General features: G+C 45.6%; 1 protein-coding gene across 2 annotated transcripts in view; it reads left to right on the forward strand.

The window, feature by feature from the left end:
• Positions 1-5,649: 5,649 nt before the first annotated feature.
• The window catches only part of CUL1 (cullin 1), a 73,414-nt gene continuing 55,851 nt past the window's right edge, over positions 5,650-23,212 (forward strand). Inside the window, exons 1-2 of one of the 2 annotated variants that reach the window (XM_083188545.1) lie at positions 5,650-5,828; positions 21,449-21,612. The gene's annotated coding sequence lies outside the window, so the exon portion shown is untranslated. The remainder of the gene's footprint in view (positions 5,829-21,448; positions 21,613-23,212) is intronic. The other variant, XM_083188544.1, reaches the window with a different exon arrangement.

Here is a 23,212-nt window from a genome sequence, read left to right on the forward strand (position 1 = left end):
GCATGGAGGAACTGGTACTTAAGGAGCTTCCGGCTGCTTGCCCAGTGGTCCTGAGGAAGCTTTTTTGCGAAAGCGTACGCTCGACTAACTACACACCTAGTCTGTCTAATACCCCACTTTTCCCTCCCCACTTACAAACTGTAAATATATTTGTTGTTGGCTACATTGGGGTTTCCGTTGGACACGGTCCCCAATCAGTACACTGACACGGTCTCTGGCGCCAGAGCCGTGTGTGTCCCTGCCTGTTCTAGATCCACATGAGCGAGGGAGTGCACACAGGCACACCTCAGACTCAGCTCTGCGGTTGGAACGCAGGTTGTGGAACTACTGGCTCCAGCAAGCCTAACAGCAGCGCTGAAACGGCATCACATCCGTGTTCAAGCGCGTGCTGGTGGCTGCACTAAGTGAGCCTCAGGACTATTGTGATACATTGTATATGATAAAGTTACAAACCTGACTTATCCACATTACATGACTTTGGTAATATAAACAAGTCTTCCGTGCCACACTATATCTATTATAAATAATAACGGTGATAACGGGTAGTGGGGTCCCGCTAGGTGAGGATTCTTATCCTTTTTAAAAATCACTATTTGTTGTCTTATGTGTTGTCCAGTCCTTTTTATATCTTCGCAACTATTTTAAATTAACTCAATAAAAGTGATGTTTTACTAAGTATTATTTCTCTAGGTGCACCAAGAAAAGGCACTCTTTTCTGATATTCAGAATAGCCTCAGAAGAGCAAGAGAAAGCTATACTTCACCAAACCCCCAGAAAAATGGGCAAATAAGAACGCATGACAGTGGTGATGAAATGCGATACTAGGTTCAAGACAATGGAAAAATCCATAAAGAACAATTGGCGTATTTTGGGCACTGACCCAGTGTTCAAAAAAGTAACTGAAGCTCCACCTTTGATTGCGGCCCGGCGAGGGCAAAACTTAAAGGATATTTTGTTGAGACCAGATGTTACACCAAGTCTAACGACTGACATGAGATGGTTGGTAACTAAAGCAGGATGTTTTCGAGGTCCAAGCTGTACCACCTGTCGTGGACTTATTAGTGGTTCCTCTTTTCCTCATCCCCACACGGGCCAAAAGATTGCCATTCGACATCATTTAACATGCACATTAGATCATGTGGTGTACTTTTTACGCTGCCCATGCGGCCTTTTTTATGTGGGGAAGACGATTCGAACATTTTGAATGAACCAGCATCGGTCTTCAATACGCCTTGCTTATGCCCACCAGTTTACGGATAAGCCAGTGGCAGCACATTTCTTGAAACTAAAGCATCAAATCTCATCACTAAGTTATATGATAATTGATTGGGTCCATCAGTTGTTGAGAGGGGGAGATCGCAGACTGATTTTATTGAGGTGAATTGCATTTATAAGCTCAACGCCCTGGCCCCAAGAGGCCTTAATGAAAATAACTCTCTGTCTGTGTTTCTATAGGTCTACTTTGGAGTAATTAGGATGTTGTGAGCAACCAGAGTAACAGTGTCCTTTTGTCATTTCTCGCGATGATACTCACCCTGCCGGGCACTACGGCTCCTGCACCGCACCAATTGCTCAGTCATGGGGGTCCGTAGGCAGCCTGCTTTGGGGGGTCTGTGTCCTTCGGCGGGTCCGGCAGCATCCCGGACGCCGGCTCCCGGGACTGGGTACCACCATCTTGTACGGGTCACGTGACCCGCGGGCTAGTGTATGCTTTATCCCCTCTGTGGGGAGGGGTTTGGCTCGCTGGGCTGGGCTATAAATTCTGGCTGAGGCTTAGTTCAGTGCTGGTGCTACAATGTAGCTGACCACAGCACCTGCAGCAGCCTCCAGTGTTCTGAGTTGGAACTACGTTACTGGTCCTGAGTATACTCCTGAACCCAGCCTTTCCTAGATCCTTCAACCGTAAGTTATCCTAAAGCCAAGTCGGTCCTATTTACGTTCTGTTACCTGAAGCCAAGTCGGTCCTGTTTAAGTTATCCTGAAGCCAAGTCGGTCCTATTTACATTCTGTTACCTGAAGCCAAGACGGTCCTATTTACGTTCTGTTACCTGAAGCCAAGACGGTCCTATTTACGTTCTGTTACCTGAAGCCAAGTCAGTCCTGTTTAAGTTATACTGAAGCCAAGTCGGTCCGATTTAAGTTATCCAGATGCCGGGTCGGTTCCGTCGCCTTGCCCTGACGTCTCTCAGCTATCAACGCTCCTCTGCCATTTCACCGCAGTTCTGGGTGTCGTCTGGACTCCTATCAAGTTCTCTATCTCCCGGTTCCGTGAGTTCTGGCGAAGGGGTGCGACCTGCTGTCCAGACGCAGCGAAACCCAAACTCCCTTGCAGGGGTCACTGGCGAAGAAAGCTGGGCAGTTAGATTCCGTGCCCTCGCCATGGAGTTTCCGTCAATACTCACCTCCGGAGATTTATGCGGAGATCTTACATTCAGCCGGCCAAGTTCCAAGTGTCGCCTGTGCAGTCTCCTCCAGAACAGACACCTGAGATGGGTCCTCAATCTCCATCGTCTGTGATAGTTAGAACCAGCCACATAGATTCTGCCTCAGGCTCTGATTTTGGAGCTGAATTGCTTCAACGGATAGCCTCCCGGCTAGATAGCTTGGAGGGCACTCAACATCAATTGGCGCAAGGTCTACAGGATATCTCTCACTGACAGGACCTCCTACAGACAGCTTTATCCAAGACACCTTTGCCTACACGATCCACTCCGGAGCCGGTCCGGCAATCACCCAGCATTGCAGCATCCCCTGGTCAGCTTCATCTCTCCCCTTCTAGCAAGTTGTAGTTGTGCTGTCTCTAAATTCTTGCTGGAGTTAGATACCCAAACATTTGGATCTGTATGTCACCCACTTAAAATGTTTGTCTCATGTTGGTGAGGATGAAATAGCAACTTTTCCAGAAAAAAAGGGTTTCGGCTTTGCTGCTGGTAGATTCATATGTTGCATACCTCAGTCATGACCAGGGCCATCTTTACCATTAGGAAGCTTAAGGCAGTTGCCTAGGGAGCAAGGATCTAGATGGGCACTATCAAGTCTGCCTATCACAAGATTAAGGATGTCTATGAATCCTTGTTGTACTTAATGCAGGTGGTGGCTGTCAAACCTCTTACACACCATCTCTACGCTTTCACTTGAGTGACTAGAAAGTGTTGGGTTGGGAAGGCGCATTAGGTTGAAGTTCTACCTAGGGCAGGGGTGGCCAAACCGGTCCTCGAGATCTACCAACGGTCTACATTTTCCAGATCACCTAGCTGGTGCACAGCTGTAGTCATTACTAACTGTCACATTTTAAAACCTGCTGCATTAATTCCTACTATATATCCACAGGTTGACTGGAAAACATGCACCGTTGGTAGATCTTGAGGACAGGTTTGGCCCCCCTCCCTCCATCCCCATAGTTGCAGTCCTGCCTCTGGGATTTCTGGCACTACTGAGAAATTGCTTGTGGACACTCTCATAGAAATACATAGGGCCTAGCTAATTTGTCAGAGCTGGATTTTAGGCAGCAGCAGCAGCTTCACAGCACAATATAGGACTATACTTATGGCGCTACACTTACAATCAGGATGTGAGGGTACTTGGCTTAACCCCTCAATTGCTGCTGAGCATGTAGGCAAAGAAATAGGACTTTAGAGTCAACACTACACTTCCAAACTTTTAGTGACAGTAGGAGATGCAGCAGCAATCAACGTCAAAGCAAATTATAAGAAGCAAATGTGTGTTGCTCAAGTAAATGATATATTTTGCTCTTGTGGCTCCGTGTCAACTGCACATTTCTGGAAATCCCTACATTGGCTCTTCATTTTTTTTATACAATTAAATTCAAGCATCACACTTTCATGTCCACACAGCATTCCCCTAGCTACTATTTCAGTACCGTGTTTTAGATCCCAGTATCTATCTGACCAGCAGGGACCTCTCTACGACATGCATTAAGGTCGACAATTAAAAAGTTGACATGTTTATTTTTTTAACCGGACTGTCAACACAGTCTTCTGCACACTATTTTATTCTTCCACCATGCCCTAGTGGATGGTAGGGTATGTAATACTGCCTGTCAGCACATGTCGTGTCAACATGGACAACGAAATGTAGCACCGCGTCCCCTCGCATGGCTAGCTAAGCTCGTCATGCTACGTACACGGTGCATCGCTATGCTCGGCACACTATTTTATTCTCCCACCATGCCCTAGTGGTTGGTAGGGCATGAAATACCGCCTGTTGGTACATGACGTATCGACATGGACACCGAAACGTACCACTGCGCCCCCTCACATGGCTTGCTACGCTCACTATGCTTCGGGTACACTATTTTATTCTCCCACCATGTCCTAGTGTATGGTAGGGCATGAAATACCAATTGTCAGCACATTTTGGCTCAAAAAACCATGTCGACCTAATGATCCTGTCGACCTTACCCATGTCGACCTAATGACCCTGTCGACTTAAACCATGTCGACCTTAAGTCATGTTAACCTTCCTGCATGTCGACCTAAATGCATGTCGACCCAATGACGTATCCCCTCTCTACGGATATTGTCAGCATGTCAAGTTGGGTACGATATTCCAGTGCCCAGCATGCTAATGGTCTGAATCCCAGCAACAGTATCTTGATGCTCAAAACGCTTATGGAGTATGGTAAGTATTGTGACTGTACTTGCCGACATTTCATTCTAAAATGCTAAAATGGCAATTGTGTTTTATTAGCCCCGGCCCCTCCACAAATGCCCGTATTTGACTGGTGGGGTCAGAAGATTCTTGATGAAAAGCGGGGGAATCAGGGGCATGTGGGCGGCTTGCCCTCCCTCCCAGGGCACCCGATTTTTGAAAGAGACCAATATTCAGAATGCAAAGATTTCCGGAGATTGGTCCCCACAGCTACCAACCCGTTGAAACCCATAAGCTACAGATCAGGATGCAGTTCCAGCAAAGTTCCACAGGAAACCTCCTCCGTAAGCGGCCGCTGTGCAGCGTTGTCTAACTGACCGGACATGTGTCCCCAGTAACTCTCACAGCACATCACAGGAATGTGCTCCCTCTGGATGCAGGTGCTGATTAATGCACCTGCACAATGTGATGTCATATTGCAATATGATCTATGGCGGCAGTGGCGTACCTAGATATTAGTAGGCCCCATAGCAAAAGTTTGTAAGGGCCCCCTATTTAGCAAATGATGGTGATAAATGTATGTGAAAACATATGTTAGACAGCAAAGATGGGCCCCCTTCAGCCCTGGGCCCCATAGCAGTTGCACCCCTTGCACCTATGGTAGTTACGCCCTTGCATGGCACAGTAAGATCGCAGCCAGATCTTATTGGATATGCAATCCACGATAAATGGGTCCCAGAGACTTTTAACATATTAATATCTAAAAAAAAAAGAATGCACCAGCAGCAGCAGCACAATGATGGATGAACCTGTAAGGGCAGGCAGCAGTGTCAAGTGGCTGAGTGTACAATACATAGTACATACAGTACAGGAAGGAAGCAAGCAGAAAGAAGGAGGATAGAATAGATAGATGATGTCACCGTTATACTTTCCCAGTATTGGTCTGGTCAAAGCTGTCCTGTAATTGGAGCAATGACGGGCTCAGACTCAGACTAATGGAAATGAAGTTTCGTGGTTATAGGGAAACAATGGGAGGAGCCAGCAGTGGCAATGAGATGACGGGCAGCATCATCTGCCTCCCAGGCAGCGGCGCTCACTGACAGGCCTAGCTCCCTGCTTCCTCCTGCGTCTGCTGTGCGATTCCTAGCCGGCTGCCCAAGCCCGTACCAACAGCCCGGTACCCGACACAGGGGCAGCACAGCACCGAGACAATGCAGGTAAGCTGTACCCATCTCCCTGCCTGACTGACAGTGGTACACCGCGCAGTGTACCAGGATAGTGACACAAAAGTTGCAGTGATGATGGAGGCTGGTGAGTGAGTACGGACGGCTGTGTCAGGGGGCAGGGAGCCCGTGTTTGGGCTGGGTGGGGTGAGGGGGGGTTACATAAGGACCATTGCTGGAGCACGTGAGTCAGGAGCGGGGTACAGCCTGTTACTGGAAGTACAGTCAGCAGCACAGTGGGCGGTAGTGATAGGCGAGCTGCATCATCACAAGGGGGAGGATACACTGTAGGTGTGTGTGTGTGTGTGTGTCAGATAAATAACATCTACAGTCTTGCTCTTCAAAATTAAAATATGTATCTAGTCGGAACTAAAGCAAGAATTTCCGAGACCTGCTGCGATCTATGGGGGATGTGATGCTGCCCGATGTATCAATAACTGGCAGCAACACATCGGAAACCCAGGCTTACCGCATTCTGAGGTGGCGGTAGCCCATTGTAGGCTATGGGATGCAGACCGCACTGTCGGCTAGCCAGTGAGGTCAGTGCTAACCATGCATGCGCCATCACTTGGCAGATCGGATCGCAGGAACCAGGTCCTTTAGGATATTCCAATGTGATCCTTGGTGGTGATATTTTGCACAGATTGCATTATACTGTATATGCAATCCTTCTTGAATGGACCCTGTAATACTTTAAGGGGTATATTTACTGAAGGGCAATTTTGATTGTTTTAAATAGACCGATCCCACGTCTGTACATGCAAATATTGGTGCAGTACAGATGGTGTAATGGTTAGCATTACTGTCTCATATCGCTGAGGTCATGGGTTCAAATTCCACCATGACCCTAAAGGTGGCCATACACACGCAGATTTATCTTCAAATCTGTCTGGTTGGAACAAAAACATGGTTATGGATGAGAGCATCCATAACCATGTTTATGTTCCAACCAGCCAGATCTGAAGATAAATCTTACTAGTGTATGGGCACCTTAACTGTGCGGAGTCTGTATATTCTCCCCGTACTTGCGTGGGTTTCCTCCCACATTCCAAAAATATACTAGTAGGTTATTTGTCTCCTATCAAAATAAACCCTAGAATGTCTGTGTGTACATTTGGTAGGGAATATAGGAATATAGATTGTAAGCTCCACTGGGGCAGGGAATGATGTGAATATTCAAATATAGTCTCTGTAAAGCGCTGCGGAATAAGTGTGCGCTATATAAGAAACTGTTAATAAATAAATAAAGATGATGGAGGGGGTTGTTAATGATCTGTATGATTGCATCAGAATGACCTGATCGTATGCAGGTCATGGAGCATTCGAACAAGTCATTTTATGTGCTTAAAAAGCACATATGATCTGCCTACGACTGTAATGAGACCCTTCGGAGCAGACGTGCATTACCTCTGATCTGGGGGCCGTCCTAGCGACCCGGCATCATAACGAGAATACACACAACGTGCACACGATCCGTAGCATGACCTGTCGAAATTGTGCATTTGGGTTCGATATCGTTCTGGTGCCTTGGGTGCGCATCTGCCGTCAGGCTGGGCATATACACTAGATAATATTGCTCAGTAGGGCTAACATGACTGATATTAATTTTATCACCCAGTGTGTATGAGACTTAAGAGAACAAGCTTAGGCTAGGTTGCACACAGAAGTCACAAATATCAGTGACCATGTGTGTTGACATGCAGTTGATAAGGAGCACTTGTACTTGCTTGCAAGGGGGGCAGTGGTAAAATCATGGAGTTTCACTTGCATTGAATACAGAAAATGGGGCTCTGCAATGCTCCCATTCTTAAGTACATGGGCCATTTGTACTGTACAATATGCTCCTATGTCATCCCTGGTTACATGCATTTTACTACCTAGCCCATAACGGGTGCTATCATCGCACTGTGTATGTGCACCTTTACTTTTTTCCCACCCAACTAGTAGCCAGGACTCTATGGAACATAAAGACGTTGTATGGTTCCTGGTCTGTAAGGCAGATAACTAAGCTCTTAAGGTGGCCATACACTACTGCCATGTATTGTGGCTGAGTATAGCCAGACGATCCGCCTGCATGCAAGTCTGACCTCCGACTCAGGCCCAATGCGCACAGGACCGCGCATCTGACCCGAGGGGATATCAAAGGCATCCGATTTGGGTAGATTTCTCGGCCTGTTCCATCGGGTACTGGTGAAATCGGCCCAAATTGCTGTTGTGTATGCCTTTTACATGTGTTCACGGGCCAGAAAATTCCTTTCCCGGAATTGTGAGCAGGTGCATTGTCGTGCTGAAATAGGGCACAACAATGGCAATTTCCTGGACGGTGCCTGGAAATAGCTTCTGGTGGTAGGCACAAGATAGCCATAGCTCTCCTCATCTTCCAGAGACCATCTCATGTGCCAAAAATCTGCAAACCACTTGCACACAGTGGTTTGTGATGGTACTTCTTACCAAAAACAGCTTGCAGTTGGTCATAACTTCTATTGTTGCAGATGCTCTTGTAGTCCTAGAAGATCATGGCTCTTCAGTGGTTTCTGATCTGGTTATAGTGAGTCCATGAAGAATTTGAGAAGGAAGTGAACATACTGTACTGACTTCTTCAGTATGCACTGCTTTTATACAGGTCTGTCAGTTCACAAGCACTTTAGTTAGTTGTTACAGTTCACAACTACAGTCAGATTGTGGGCCAGATGCACTAAGCTTCAAAAGTGATAAAATAGAGAGCCAGCCAATCAGCTCCTGTCTGACATTTTTCAAACACAGTCTGTGACATGACAGGTAGGAGCTGATTGGCTGGGGATTTATCACTCCCCATTTTATCACTTTTAAAGCTTAGTGCATCTGGCCCTGTGTCTATACTACCTATGTACTGCACATTGCACATTCAGTGAGGTGTCCTTTACAATAAAGTAGTTGTAACCATTTAATTCTACACAATACGAAAACAGTATGTACCTACTCTTCACTCGTAGTTATTAATAGTGGTACATTGCCACTCTCTAATATAATGTAATTTCACATTCCCTATGTATTAAAATTACATTAGTTATGTCTATTTATGTGCATCGTAAGCATTATAAAAGGCACCCTTATTTTCCTACAGTATATTGAAAATGATTATTTCTAACTAACAGATATTGTATAATGTAACTTCTGCCATTGGGCCCTGCATCTAGTGATTTTATCCAGGTACATCCATCTAGGGAAGTTTGCCTATAAACAGGACTGTGTGAGGTATGGAGGCTAGATGCACAGATTACCTAATCTGAGCATGAGCATTCTCTGGGGAAAATTACTTCTACAGTCCTGTTCTACAATATTTGCAGTGTCATTTACTAAGCATAGTCCAAACACATCAGCACTCAGTCACAGCCATTGTACATCGCTGCTGGACACTTATCAGTATAGCTCTTCTACTGAGAACTTGGCAAATAGCAATGAATATCTCTGCATTTTGGGATTGTGTCTTTTTATCATCCGTTATGTATTGCATGGGTGTGGACCCCCACGAGGGAGCAGTCGGGATTCCAACGTCGGGGTTATGACTGTCGGATTCCCGACTGTCGGTGAGTCGTCCGACACCCGTATTGTATACCTCCTAACTTCTTGAATGGTCTTAGTGGGACATATGCGGCGTGGGCCGTGGCCTACAAATTGCATCATACCGTGAGCCCACTCCCCCATTTTGATGCTGTGGGGGCATGGCCCAGAGGCTCTGTGAGTTTCTAGCCATGCCCGCAGCCCCTCAGGCTGCGTGAATAGACACTGCGCATGTGTACAGTGTCTAGTCACTGCTGCTCAGGGGGTGACAGGGGGGACTCCCAACTGCCCCCCCACCGCAGGACACTGCCGGCCACGGGTGGGGCGCAGGAACGTCCCCAAAAAGTGCAATGCTTCCGCGGAAAGTGGAAAAGTTGGGAGGTATGGTATTGTATGTTTGACACAATTCGCCATCTTATACCTAGCGCTTGATATGATAGGGGGAACTCTCTTGTCCATAGTAACTGCTGGAGCTGGCTCCTAGATATTGGACAAGTGCATTGAGGTGTGACGTTTGAGAAGATTTTTTTTTTTTTGATAAACATTTTTATTGTTTTTTTTTTTTTTTTTTTTGCAAATCAATTATTTAGTACATAAGAAAATGAATAAAATATACAGATATTGTGAGACATAACTGCCAAATGGCCATGCACAGGTACATCCATGTATCTCTTTGTTTAGAGCGTCTAGATATATGGTAAATATACAGTAATATACATAACATTGCCAGAGAGTTGTCTTACTTATAAAAATTAATTGAATTATAGTCAGAATTGAGAAGATTTTTAATTTTCCAAAGACTATTCACTAAAAGGCCCATACATAATGAGCTGCAGTTTCCTGTTCCTATGTGATTTCTGTGGGTGCCGGACGGGGCCCCGACAGGCATTTACCAGGCGTCGGGATTCCGACTGTCAGAACACCAACAGCCGGGTTCACAACGGCCACATTTTCCATTGTGGGGGTCCACGATCCCCATAGAGGGAGAATAGAATAGGTGGCAAGCGTAGCGAGCCACCGTGCCCGCAAGGGGCTTAGTTGCATTCACCATGCTGTCTTAGTCCAGACAGTCGGGATCCCGACGTCGGGTTAATGACTGTCGGGATCCCAACTGTCGGACCCCTGTAGCACACCCATTTCTGTGAGGCAGCCTCTAGATTTAAAGCTCCAAAAAGTTTTCAAGTAAACATGGTTTTGCTTTAAAACTAAGCACCAGTTTACATCAATCAATTACCTCACTGAAATCATGCTGGGGCCAGTACATTGTAGGGCGATTACATATGAGCAATAGTTGTCAACTGTCTCTAATTTCCAGATTTCATGTCTTATGGAGATGTTTCTGGAATTTGTAGTCTCTGGGTATTACCATATATTTCAATACTAACCAACTGCACACTAGGATTCCTGTAACATTTTGTACAAACAATATTTCTAATGAACTATTTTTAGGTTTGGGCAGGGCTGTATAAGTTAATTAATGCTGAGTATTTTCAAGAGAATGTCATTCTAGCTGTATTTCACTGAGCATGCCAGGAGGAAGACTGTAGTGGATATGCTTAGTGGCACTAGTCCAACATCCGTGTCCTTGAAATTATATTGTTGGTCTTTAAATGTGGGCAACTATGTTTACTGGCCACTGTGGAATGCAGATGATTGTGGGTCTGGATTTGAAGTTTGGATGCACAATTGCTGTTTGCTTTGGCGCTGTTCGTGCATTTTAATACAAGAGTGCAAAAATGCAATTTGTGTGTTTTGTCTTTTTTACATTATATAGACAAATCAACATTTTTTTAAATGTGAACTAATTGTAGCAAAGGGGAGGAATAAAATAAGAATATACAGTGGTGGCGATGTTACCTGGTACCCTTCCAGGAAAAAAAAAAAACCTTATACAGGTTGAGTATCCCTTATCCAAATATCAGTTATCAAAATTATTCCGAAAACCATACATTCCGGAAATTGAAAAAAAAAATAAAAATAAAAAGGTTTCTTGCTAAAAGCACTACTGGGAACATCTGTAACTGGCACTAAATATGTGCAAGACAATGATTGCTTGGCATTCAAATTCAGTACCTGAGATCGTACACAAACTTTGTTTCATGTTTTACAATCTTGTATGCACAAATAAAATATATTTGTGTGTATTTCATGTTTGATGTGTTTGTAAAACATAAATTGAAGATACCTCAAGATATATAATTGAAATATAAAAATATTCTGAAATACTGAATAATCCATTATCCAAAATTCTTCTGGTACCGAGCCTTTTGGATAACGGATACTCAACCAGTAGTTCTCTGAAATAACTTTACACTAGCAAAAGTAATTGACATATCCAGCATTACTTATTCTTTATTTAACTAGCTGGAGTACCCGGCCTTGCCCACGATTTTAAGAATGTTTGTTTACAAAAATCAATTTAAATATTAAACACAGTATAAATAACATTAGTTGTTCATTAATTTACGTTGGAGCGCAGCACATTATGCATCTTTTGATATACTACTGTATGTGCTGCTGGGGCACCCTGCTACTTCCACTATATAACTCTGTGTGTGTGTTTGTGCTATCTCCAGTTCCCTTTTTCACATTATGCATGGTCATATCAGCAGATCTGTCATTACTGACATATCATGCATGTTCTGATATAGTATGTGCTGTTGCTCAACCCCTAGGGGTGTCTTACCCCCACAGTTTGTTACCATATGTGTACCAAGTTTTGTGTAAATTGCTCCAGCCATTCTGGAGTTATGCTGTCTGCTGAAATACTCTGTGCTGCTGTCTCACCCCCTTGGGGTGCTAGGGGTGTTCCTAGATTGTTATTCAATTGTGTACCAAGTTTGGTGTAAATTGCTGCAATCATTCCGGAGTTATGCTGGAACATACATATGAGCGTATAGCAAAAATTGTAGTTTGTAATTAATAAAATATTAACAGAAATTTTGTTTTTGAATTTTTTTTTAGTTGTCTAAGCCATGTCTTATTCCGCTCGTATGTAAAATTTCAAGATCTTGTACACTGGATTTGAATAGAAAGAGAAGGACAGACACCTTTTTGCTTTTATATATTAGATATAGTCTTTGCGTTCAATCTTTGATTCAAAAGATGATTTTAAATATTAAAACAAATGAAAATAGCATAGACAAACATGGTGCGATCAATAGCTTTATATTTTGTTGCACAACCTTTAGAGGCAATCAAGCAATATCTATAGCTCTCAATGGGACTTCTGTACCTGTTTTATCATGTAGTTTGGCCTCCTCTTTCTGAGCAATCCATTATTGGGTGTTTTTAGCTGGGTCATTGGTCCTGATTCAGTATCTGTTGCAGTTTTGCTAAAAAATCTCAAAACTGAAACTGCTTTCTCTAACATGCTGGGGGCTACCCAGCACAGGGCAAGGCCCATCCAATGTCGCATCACTGCCCACCTAACCCCACAGAGATTTCTGCTGCAGAATACCTTAGTATATTGGGCACTGTTTGCATTGGGAGAGAATTAGGGCAGTATCTGGGTGTTGTTTAAAATATATATTTGCTCCTTCTTGATGCCACCTGGCTGGAAAAAAATTATGGGGAGAACACCAGACCTGCACAGTTTCAAGGTACATAGAGCCAAGGTATCTTTTCAAAAAGCTCAAATTTTGACTTTGTCCGAAGCACATTTTCCCAAAGAACAAATCATACTGACTTTTACACTGTCCTACCGGGATGAGGTTAGTATCCTGGCAGTCAGGATAGTAGTGTTCAGTATACCGACCTCAGCATCCCAACTGCCTTCAGAACTGGTGCTGGAACACCAAAACCATCAGGATACCAGTGCCAGCATACGGACAGCCAGAATCCGATTGGTGAATTTGCAGGGTTGTCTATTGTATGGTGGGGGCTTAGGGATAGGCTGTGGGTAAGGGAAAAGTTAGGTTAGGCTGCAGGGGGGTGGTGTTAGGTTTAGGCACCTACAAGGTGAGGGTTAGGGTTAAGGTGCAGGAGTTATGGTTAGGCACTAGCTAGAAAGGTTAGGGTAAGGTTGCTGAGGGGGGTTAGGGTAACTATACTTTCTTGACCCCTAGCGGGATTCCCTCCTTCATGATGCCCCCCGACATCCATATGTGTCCGTTCTAATGCAATGGCAACAAATGACACCAGTCAACACAAATTTTGAGTCTGGATTCTGTATATCCGATTTATATTTCTTTCACAAGTTATCAAAAAATGTGTCGACCTTTTGGCGGTCAACCTAAGGACCCTGTCGACCTTCAGTCTCTGTCAACCTAAGGAGTGTCGACCTTTCTTGGGTCAACTGAATGATCCATACACCTTTGTTCATGGTGTGTGACCACACCCCTTTATCATCAGCATATCTTTTGGATATATTATGTATGAAGACTTCAATGCATGGTCATATCTGCAGCTTATAACTGGGAGTCTGAACATAAATGGTATAAGGGAGGTAAAAGAAAACCCAAAATAAACCTGCCACTCCGATCTAAAATGCATATAATCATCAGTATATCGGTTGACTTGTACGAGCAGCGCTGTTGTTTTTCAATTCATTAAGTCATGCAATCACCGTTGTTTACATAAGCCTGTACTTCTGCTGCAGATCTCATCCTGTTATGTCTGATTGTCATATTTTCTTTTGCAAAGTTATATTTGGCCTTTATGAGCACACATTGTTTTGTGTTCTATAAAAAAAATTACTGTCCATAGAATCATCAAATTTCCTGTTCTCCAACCTGTATTTCATTTAAATTCAGATAATATTGGTTCCAAAATATTGCAATCATTTGTCATGGTTGTGTGAATGTAAATTAAATACATACAAATTGCAGTGTAATTGGTAGAGCGCACAACTTGTATTATAGTGGTGTGATCACATGCCTCGATTACTGCAGATAAGTGCTGTGGAATAAAGCAGAGGTTCCCAAATGCGGTCTCTGTTTCACTCGACCCAAAGGCATTGCTGTTCCGCCGACCAGATGTGCCAATCAGCTGGCAGCGATCCTTCGGAGGATCAAGGATATTTAAGCATGTTAAAAAGTCCCAATTCTGCAATTCCCGCCGGGATCAGCGAATTAGTATTTCTATACATGTTTTAATATTCCCGATACCCCGTCTCGACAGTCAGGAGATTAGGGGATTGCCCCAATGGGCACCATTAGTGCCTCAGACAATTTTATATTACCATCTGTGCTGAGCCATGGATATCCTTAAAGGGGAGTACACACAGTGCAATTTTGGCAGGCAATTTTTACTAGATAGTCAAAATCACCTAGAAGGTTAGCCAAAACCACACAGTTTTAAACATGCAGCCAATCCCGATGCGTGGCCCTGCTAAGTCAGAATCCCCTAGCAAAATAGACTGTGCAGGCAAGGCACTTTTGACTATCATAGTGCACTATCATCCTGAACATAGACAAAATCACCAGTGTATCTAGTCAATATTGCATAGTCAAAATCAGCCACTAGCAAACGGAACGCATACTGTCATCTCCTGCTCTGACCGGATGTTACGTACACTTCCGGCTTTCTGTGCTCAGTTCTTCCGTGAACAACGGATCATGTTTTAACCTCTTGGTTGGTGTGTGTGTGTGTATATATATATATATATATATTTTTTTTTGCTGTAGCCTATGGTGAATACAGATATGTACTCTAGTTTGCACCTACAGATGGAGCCGGGCTGGTCTTTGCAGGCATCTGCCGCCATCTGATCTGCGAAAGGGGACGCGCGCGCACGAGATGCGCGCGCGTCCCCTTCCGACGGCGCTTCCCCCAGGTCCCCGCCGGCTTGCCGGCGATAACCCTGGGGTCCCCAACACCTCCCCTAACCCTGTCCGTCTCCCTGAGGTGGAGACAGACAAGGTTCCCGTCGCCCCGCCGCCCGGAAACTGAGACGCGCTTCTCAGTCAGATGGAGCGCCTCGCCGCTGGCGGATCGCCAGCGGAGACAATCTGGCGATTCGCCAGCAAGAGGGAGCCTGGCTCCATCTGTATATGCATTGCTACTAGCGATGTCCCCCCCCCCCCCCAGTAGTGACACCGCTCACCGCTCATTACTATATCTTTGTCAATCTCATATTGGTGCACAAGCACGCGCCAACCTAATACATGCCACGGGACCCTTGATTTTGATATATCATCACATCAAGGTTCCAAGAAGGTGAGCGCAGTACCACCCCCGTATTTAGTGCAGGTGTGTATGATGCACAGCACAGGGCATGTGACCGTAACCCACGAATGGAGGGGAGCTACCCGCACATACCTCCCCCACCACCCATACAGTAGAGTTCAGGGAAACCGCATACAGCATAAAGCAGCAGCTCTATTGTCCCTAGGATTACTGCACTTCATCTCCGTGGATGTTGGATTCTGCTGTCACTGGTGATTATCATCCCCACTGAGCATCGGTTCTGTGCTCACACCTGTACAGGGATGATGAAGGATGATGGTGTCTCTTTATTTTCGGGCCGTATAATGAGAGCGAAAATGGCAACATTTTGAGATTTTCGTGGATGGACAGTGACATTTGTAAAACTCATTCTTAGCAAGCACCTTGGACCTAAGGAGAAGCTACCTGCCAAGTATCAGGATCGTAGGCCTTTTGGTTTAGGAGATGTTATGATGAGTCAATCTTGGGTTCTGCCATATACCACTTATTGTTATATGCATCTTGAAGCCGTCCGCATTGAATATACCCCACAGTATAAGTGAAATTGTGGTACACTTCCTTTTCGTGCTCACATCTGAAGAGTGTTTTGTTTTTGTATGTGCAGCACGTCGGGGCTAAATGTAAGAGTAAGTTCTTGTCATTGGCAGTTGGTTAATTGAACTCCTGGCCTGGAGACTGCTAAAGCTGAGGTTGCTGCCCATGGTAAGAGAAGCTGCTCACACTGCAGCTGAACAGCTCCCAGACGAGTACAGTAATGCTGTGTACACATGGAGCGATATATTGTTAACCATATGCATGATCCTGATATTGTAAACAATATATTGCACATATTAGGGCCAATTCTGGATCGCTCTTTGTGATCCAAATTCAGCCCCTACCCAGATGGTCGGGGTTTATGCATGTGCGTTTCTGACAGGTGGCGTCTCTGGTGCTCAATATTGCTGTGTGCGCTCCCGTTGACAATAGGGGGGGGGGGGGGGGTGAGGTGACGTTGCTGACCAATATAGTTACTGATATCTGTCCACTGGTATGCACTATGTACTGCAGTTTGCCTGTAAGTACAGCGGAATTTGTTGATAATGGCGCTCATTGATTGGACCATCTAGTGCAGTGGTTCCCAAACTGTGTGCCGTGGCTCCCTGGGGTGCCTTGGGACACTTGCAGGGGTGCCCCAGGTTGGTGGTCAAGTACCAATTTAAATTATTTATGGTTCATTATTCATGGGCAAAATCAGTGCTGGCGGCTGCCAATCATAAAATGTGTACAAACAGGTGCAAATCCTGCCCTTTACCACTAACTGACCCTAAGAATCGCATAAAAAAAACTATTCTATTAATGTTATATTTATTCTGCTTATTTTGGGGGGCCGTGAAAAAAAGATTCTGATACTCTAGGGTGCCGTAATTCAAAAAAGATTGGGAACCCCTGATCTATTGTGTCAAGGACTGCATTAGATATGGCATAAACTGAGGAAGTGGACAACGCTCTAGTGAAATCTGGGGGGGGGGGGATTGCCAGGCATGTTTTTATAAATTTTGCATATAACCGGTGTTGTCAACTTCAGGCGGTTGGGATTGAGCAAACATAAGCGGGTTTCTGGTTGCCGGAAGCCCCCATCTCTTGGCAAATGTCTTAAATTATGAAAATATCACTGGTATATAATATGATCAATAGAGCTGCCACCACATCATGCAGTTTAAGGGACATAGCAGAGCTGCTGGTCATGCCTAGTGTACCAGCTTCTTCTACCAAATTTACTGTATGTGTGGATCTGAGCCCTCAAACATTGCAATGGACCAGATAGTAGCTGCCAGGAGGAAAAGACAGGAGCCTTACCATGAAGTGGGAGATTGTGAGCTTAGAAAGTGCAGTACTGGTTCTATGACGTTTGTGTATTTAATTATTATGATATGCTTATACATTTCCTGACCACTTATCTTATTTAAATGTTTGAAATGGCCTTTACTGTAGACCAGGCATTTCCAACCTTGGCCATCCAGCTGTTGTGAAACTACAAGTCTACGACACAGTTTTGCTATAAGGGAACGCTAAAACTATTGCAAGGCATGCTGGGATGTATAGTTTCACAGCAGCTGGAGGGCCAAGGTTGGACATGCTTGCTATAAACCATTTGTACTGTTAAATATTAATGCTGTATTCCATACAGTATCCAGGGCTGTTACTACTCCCCCAGACTCCTGTACTTAGGGCCACCATACATTAGGCTGAATTGTACTAAGGACAAGTCGGCCCGACTTCCCCTGAGCTCCCCCGGCAGCTCCCCGGGAGAGCTTGATAAGATTTGGCATTATTTACATGTGATAATCGGTCGTGATTTACGCACATGTAAAAACCCGGGGAAGCTGCAGCAGAGCAGGGTCCGGGGGAGCTGCAGGAGAGGTAGCAGGCAGGGTCGATTGTAGAGGCAGGCAGGGAGTGTGGACCACAGAGCAGGAGAGGTAGCGGTAGGCGGGGAGCGGAGACCGCAGAGCAGAGTCCAGGGGAGCGGCGGGAGAGTAGAAAAAATCCTATTCAAAAGACTGGGCGGCCGCTGATTGGCTGAGCTCTCAGCCAATCAGAGGCAGCCCAGTTTTTTGAATAGGATGGTTTCTATTCTCCCGCTGGCCGTGGGGACCGCAGAGCCAGAGTCCAGGGTAGTGGTAGCAGCTGGAGAATAAAAAACATTCTATTCAAAAGACTGGGCAGCCGCTGATTGTCTGAGCCAATCTACCGCCCAGTTTTTTTAATAGGATTTCTTTCTATTCTCCCGCCGCTCCCCCGGTCTCTACTCTGTGCTGGGGTCCCCGTTACCTCTCCTGTCGCTTCTCCGGACCAGACCATGCTATGTTTCGGGTCACCGCTCCCCCAGACGGCTGCACATAAGATTTATCTTCATACCCTACGCAATTTGGGCAATTTCACCCGATTTCTCGGCCCGATCCTCCAGAATCAGGTGAAATCGGGCCCAATCCATTTTACGCAGCATTATACACCCATACTGCCCGTATGCCCCCACCACCACATACACAGCTAAGGACTTTTACCCAATATATGTATAGCTGTGTGTGTAAATATACATACAGCAGGGGTAGCCAACTCCAGAGCAATGGTTCTCAACCTCGGTCCTCAAGGACTCCTAACAGTGCACGTTTACCAGGTCACCTTGCAGGTGCACAGGTGCACTCATTAGTCACTGACACATTTTAGAAGATCACATGTGGAGCTAATTATTTCACCTGTGATTCTGTATGGAGACCTGGAAAATGTGCTCTGTTAGGGGTCCTTGAGGACCAAGGTTGAGAACCACTGTTATAGAGCCTACCAACAGTTAACGTTTTCCATGTCTCCTCACAGAATCACAAGTGAAGTATTTAGCTCTGCCTGTGGATCTTTTAAAATGTGACAGTCAGTAAGGAGTGCACCTGTGCACCTTAGGGTGACCAACTCATCCCTTTAATCCGGGACACATATTAATTACACAGGTTCTGTGGCAGTTTGAAACCAGGTGAAATGGAGTCTTGAGGTGTGGCAGTTTAAAAGCAGGTGAAAGCCAGCCACAGAACCTGTGTAAATAATATGTGTCCCAGATTAAAGGGATGAGTTGTAACCCTAGTGCACCTGCAAGGTTAGCTGGAAAACGTGAACTGTTGGTAGCTCTCGAGGACTGGAATTGGCTACCCCTGACATACAGCATGAGAGAAAGAAGCTGTGTGGGAGCAGCACTCTGTGATCAGCTTAACAATTTCTACATGCTCTGAAGATAGTTATAAACGTTTACGTTGATCGCAGATTGACCTGTACCAGCACTATTGTACCTGAGATCTGCACCCTCAGCGCTTCTATTTGTTTCTCCAGAAATGAGTATGGTTTTAAATGCTGGACCTACTGATATCATATACACCTTTACAGAAAGTAGACTTCATAATTGCATACCTCCCAACATGACCCTCGTCAGGAGGGACAGAATGCTCTATTTCTGGACTTTCCTCTTAATTAATGATTACCATTACCTGTTTGAAAAAGGTTAATTGAGAAGAAAGGCGTTTCAACAGAGGTGATAGTAATCATAAATTAAGAGAGAAGTCCAGAAACACAGCATTGTGTCCCTCCTGGAGAGGGTCATGGTGGGAGGAATGTAATTCAAGTGCTATAATAAATTCTATTAAGAAGGTTGGCTTGGTACTTGTGTACTAGCACGGCGCCCCGATAATTAGTTGCCCGATTTTTTAATCGCATCGCATGCCATACACCCGATGGCATGCGATGCGATTTTAACGCATATACGATATTAAATTGTATAAGCACCCTAATGGGGGCTTACAATGCTTAAATGCACCCCCACACCACCCCCCAAGTATAAACGTGAACCCGAAGCGTGGCGAGCGCAGCAAGCCCGCGAGGGGCGGCAGTATGCGTCCTACGACCTTTTCATACCCCCACTATCCACGTCGGCGTGGAGTTGATTTTATAAAGTGTGGCGAGCAGACACGGATACCTGTGAAGCCCGCGAGGGGACGCGTATACCTGTGAAGGTATCCGCGTCCGCTCGCCACGCTTCGGGCTCGCTGCGCTCGCCACACTATATAAGATCAACTCCACACCGACGTGGATAGTGGGGGGATGAAAAGGTTGTAGGACGCGTACCGCTGCGCTCGCCACGCTTCGGGTTCACGTTTATACTGTGGGGGTTCACGTTTATACGATGGCATACAATTTTAAAATTGTATGCCATTGTACAACATCGGCCGATATCGCGTTGCATCGCATGCGATATGGTGGGCGCCGTGATAGTACACAAGTACCGTTGGCTTCTATGTGTTTCCCTGTGTGTGTCCATTGCTTCCAGTCTATTGCATAAACTTGGGCATTTTCACACAGTTAATGCCATTCCCCTTGGATGCTGAATTCATGTTACAGTGAAACTAGCTACGGCTGCAGTAACAATAGGGGACTTTATACTGTATTTTTCAAAGTAACAATAGATCTTACTAGGCAAATCAAATGCTACCCATACACTTACGTGATCGGATTTGATGCGACATCGAAGTGCAATGTCCATTGAATCTGATCGCATATTGTGGTGCAAAAAGTGCCCACTTTCAGCACCCAATGTCTCATGCCATCTTGAGATGGCACATCGGGTGCTGGAAGTGGGCAGCGTTGTAGCGCTATCAGCAGAAGTGTTTAAAACACTGGGCAGCCCTCTGATTGGCTGAGCTCTTTCTGCCCCCCACCGCTCGCTAGCGCTACTACTAGCTATAACGCTACTCCTTTGCCCTCTCCCACGCCACCAGCGGTCTCTCTGGCCCCCTCTCCCCAAATGCGTTCTCTCCACCCCCCACCCGCTGATTGCATTCGAGCGATCGCATTTGGTTAAAAACCACATGCGATCACTTCTGCAATGCGATCGATATTATGTGCAGCACATAAGCTCTATCGACTTGACATTCTACTGCGTGCCCGCACATCAAATCGAATGGTCCCTTAAAAATTCATACAATCCGAGTTATCGGCCAGATGTGGTCAAAAGCGAATGATCGCATGCAATATCTCACAAGTGTATGGGCAGCATAACTCTCTCTGCAATCTTTTTACTAAAGGATCAAACATAACACGTGACTTCCCCTCTCTAAAAGATGGCAATCTTGTTTATCCAACTAACTGGACGATTATCTGACCAAATGAATAATCCCGAAGCGTGATCCCATTCACTAGCCAACTGTTTCATTCAGATAACTTGTGCGACACACACACTAGTAGCAGTACGCGCGTGTGTGCGTTGGCCGCACACCAGCATTAGGATGCACCTGAGAGCCCGCACGCCACTAGCACCTTGTATTTTCTTATTCCTCCCACCTGCTTTTCACACCCGCTGTACTTACGTCATTGGCTGCTCTCATTGGCAGGTTTCAGAGGGAAGAGGCGGGGCTTTGTGTGAGTGACGGCGGAAGTGCAGCTCCTTGTATTCTGGCGTTTCATTGGTTTAGTGTGCAGAAGGGCGGGATTTCCGGCTGACAGTGCCCGGCTCTCCCAGGGGGTTCCGTCTCCTGCGCCTGCCGCCGAGAGACAGGTGAGGGGAGGGGGATGATGGCTGGGTACGGGGGATGTGAGTGAGAGGCAGCACACGGGCTGTGCGGGGTAGATGGAGGCGGTAAGGACTATGGTGTCCGGCCCCTGGCCCTGTGCTGTTCCCATCCCCGGTGTTTCCGTGTAGTCCCCCTCTGTGTGCTGAGTAATGTGCTGCTGCTGTGCCCTGAGAGCTGCATGTATCCGGCCTGCCTCCTGTATGTGGGGGTGATGATGGCTCAGTCTGCTTTATGCTCCTACTTATGTACTGACCCCTAAGTCTGATCCAGTTGTTGCTGGCACAATGTATTGTGCTCAGCAGCTGGCAGCATCCCAGGTCATGTCATTTTACTTGTGTCCCTCTGTGTCCATAATGATCCCATTTTACACATCTATATATTGGGAACACACCTTGTTTATTTTATCTGTTTAGACATTGGGCACTAGTGTAGAGACTCAGAGGCAGATGTATAAAGCCTGTTAAAAAGAGCAAATCAAAGGTGATAACGCATCAGCCAATCAGCTCCCAACTGTCATGTCACAGACTGGGTTTAAAATTATGGTTAGGAGCTGCTTGGCTGGTGTGTTATCATCTTCAATGTTATCTCTTCTCCAGACTTAATGCATATGCCCCTCATTTGCTTATCACAATTACAGTTCTTGTCTTCTCAGTACCCATGCTTCCTTTTGGCTGAATGTATTTCTGGATCTGCCATTTTCAATCTTTATTCTTTTGTGCGTAAATGAAATGCCAACACCTACATACATACATACATACATACATACATACAGATCTGGATATGCCTTAACAAGCTTCCTGCTAAAGTGATTATTCTTTAAACATCTTTTATTGAGCTTTTTATATGTAAGCTTTTGTATTTAGTAACCTAATGGTTATTAGATTTTGCCTGTTTCTTCATTCACGTGGATGTCTGTTATTGCTCAGCAGGTCTAATTATATGTAGACGTGATGGTATCTAATATTGTGATGTACGCTTTTTTTGTTTTGTTTAGTGATTTAACACTAGTAGGTGATTGGGGTTACTAGTGAGCAAACCATGTAAAGGCCCCCATACACTACGCAATTTGGCCCCGATTTCACCCGATTCTGGAGGATTGGGCCGAGAAATCGGGTGAAATTGGCCAAATTGCGTAGGGTATGACATCTGATCCGATGCACGGTCCCGTGCGCATCGGATCAGATCCAGATGTCGGACGGTCTGCTACACCTTGTGCCTCTCCCTGGACCAGTCCCTGCCGCTCCCCGGACAGGTACCCACTCTGGGAGTCAGGAGTCTGGGAGACAGGTACCCACAACCATCCGCTGCCTGCCGCTACACCTTGTGCCGCTCCCCGGACCAGTCCCTGCTCCTGCCGCTCCCCGGACAGGTACCCACTGCCAGCCTGCTCCTGATGCCCCACCCCCCCAGATTTTTACATGTGATAAATCGCATCCGATTTATCACATGTAAAAAATGGCACAACAAGTGCACAACAAGTGCCAAAACTTATCAAGCTCCCCCGGGGAGCTGCCCGGGAAGCTCAGGGGAAATCGGGGCTGACTTGTCCTTAGGACAAGTCGCTCTAGTGTATGGGGGCCTTTA

This window comes from Crinia signifera, chromosome 5, assembly GCF_055691185.1.
Source record: "Crinia signifera chromosome 5, ASM5569118v1, whole genome shotgun sequence".
NCBI classification, from domain to species: domain Eukaryota; kingdom Metazoa; phylum Chordata; class Amphibia; order Anura; family Myobatrachidae; genus Crinia; species Crinia signifera.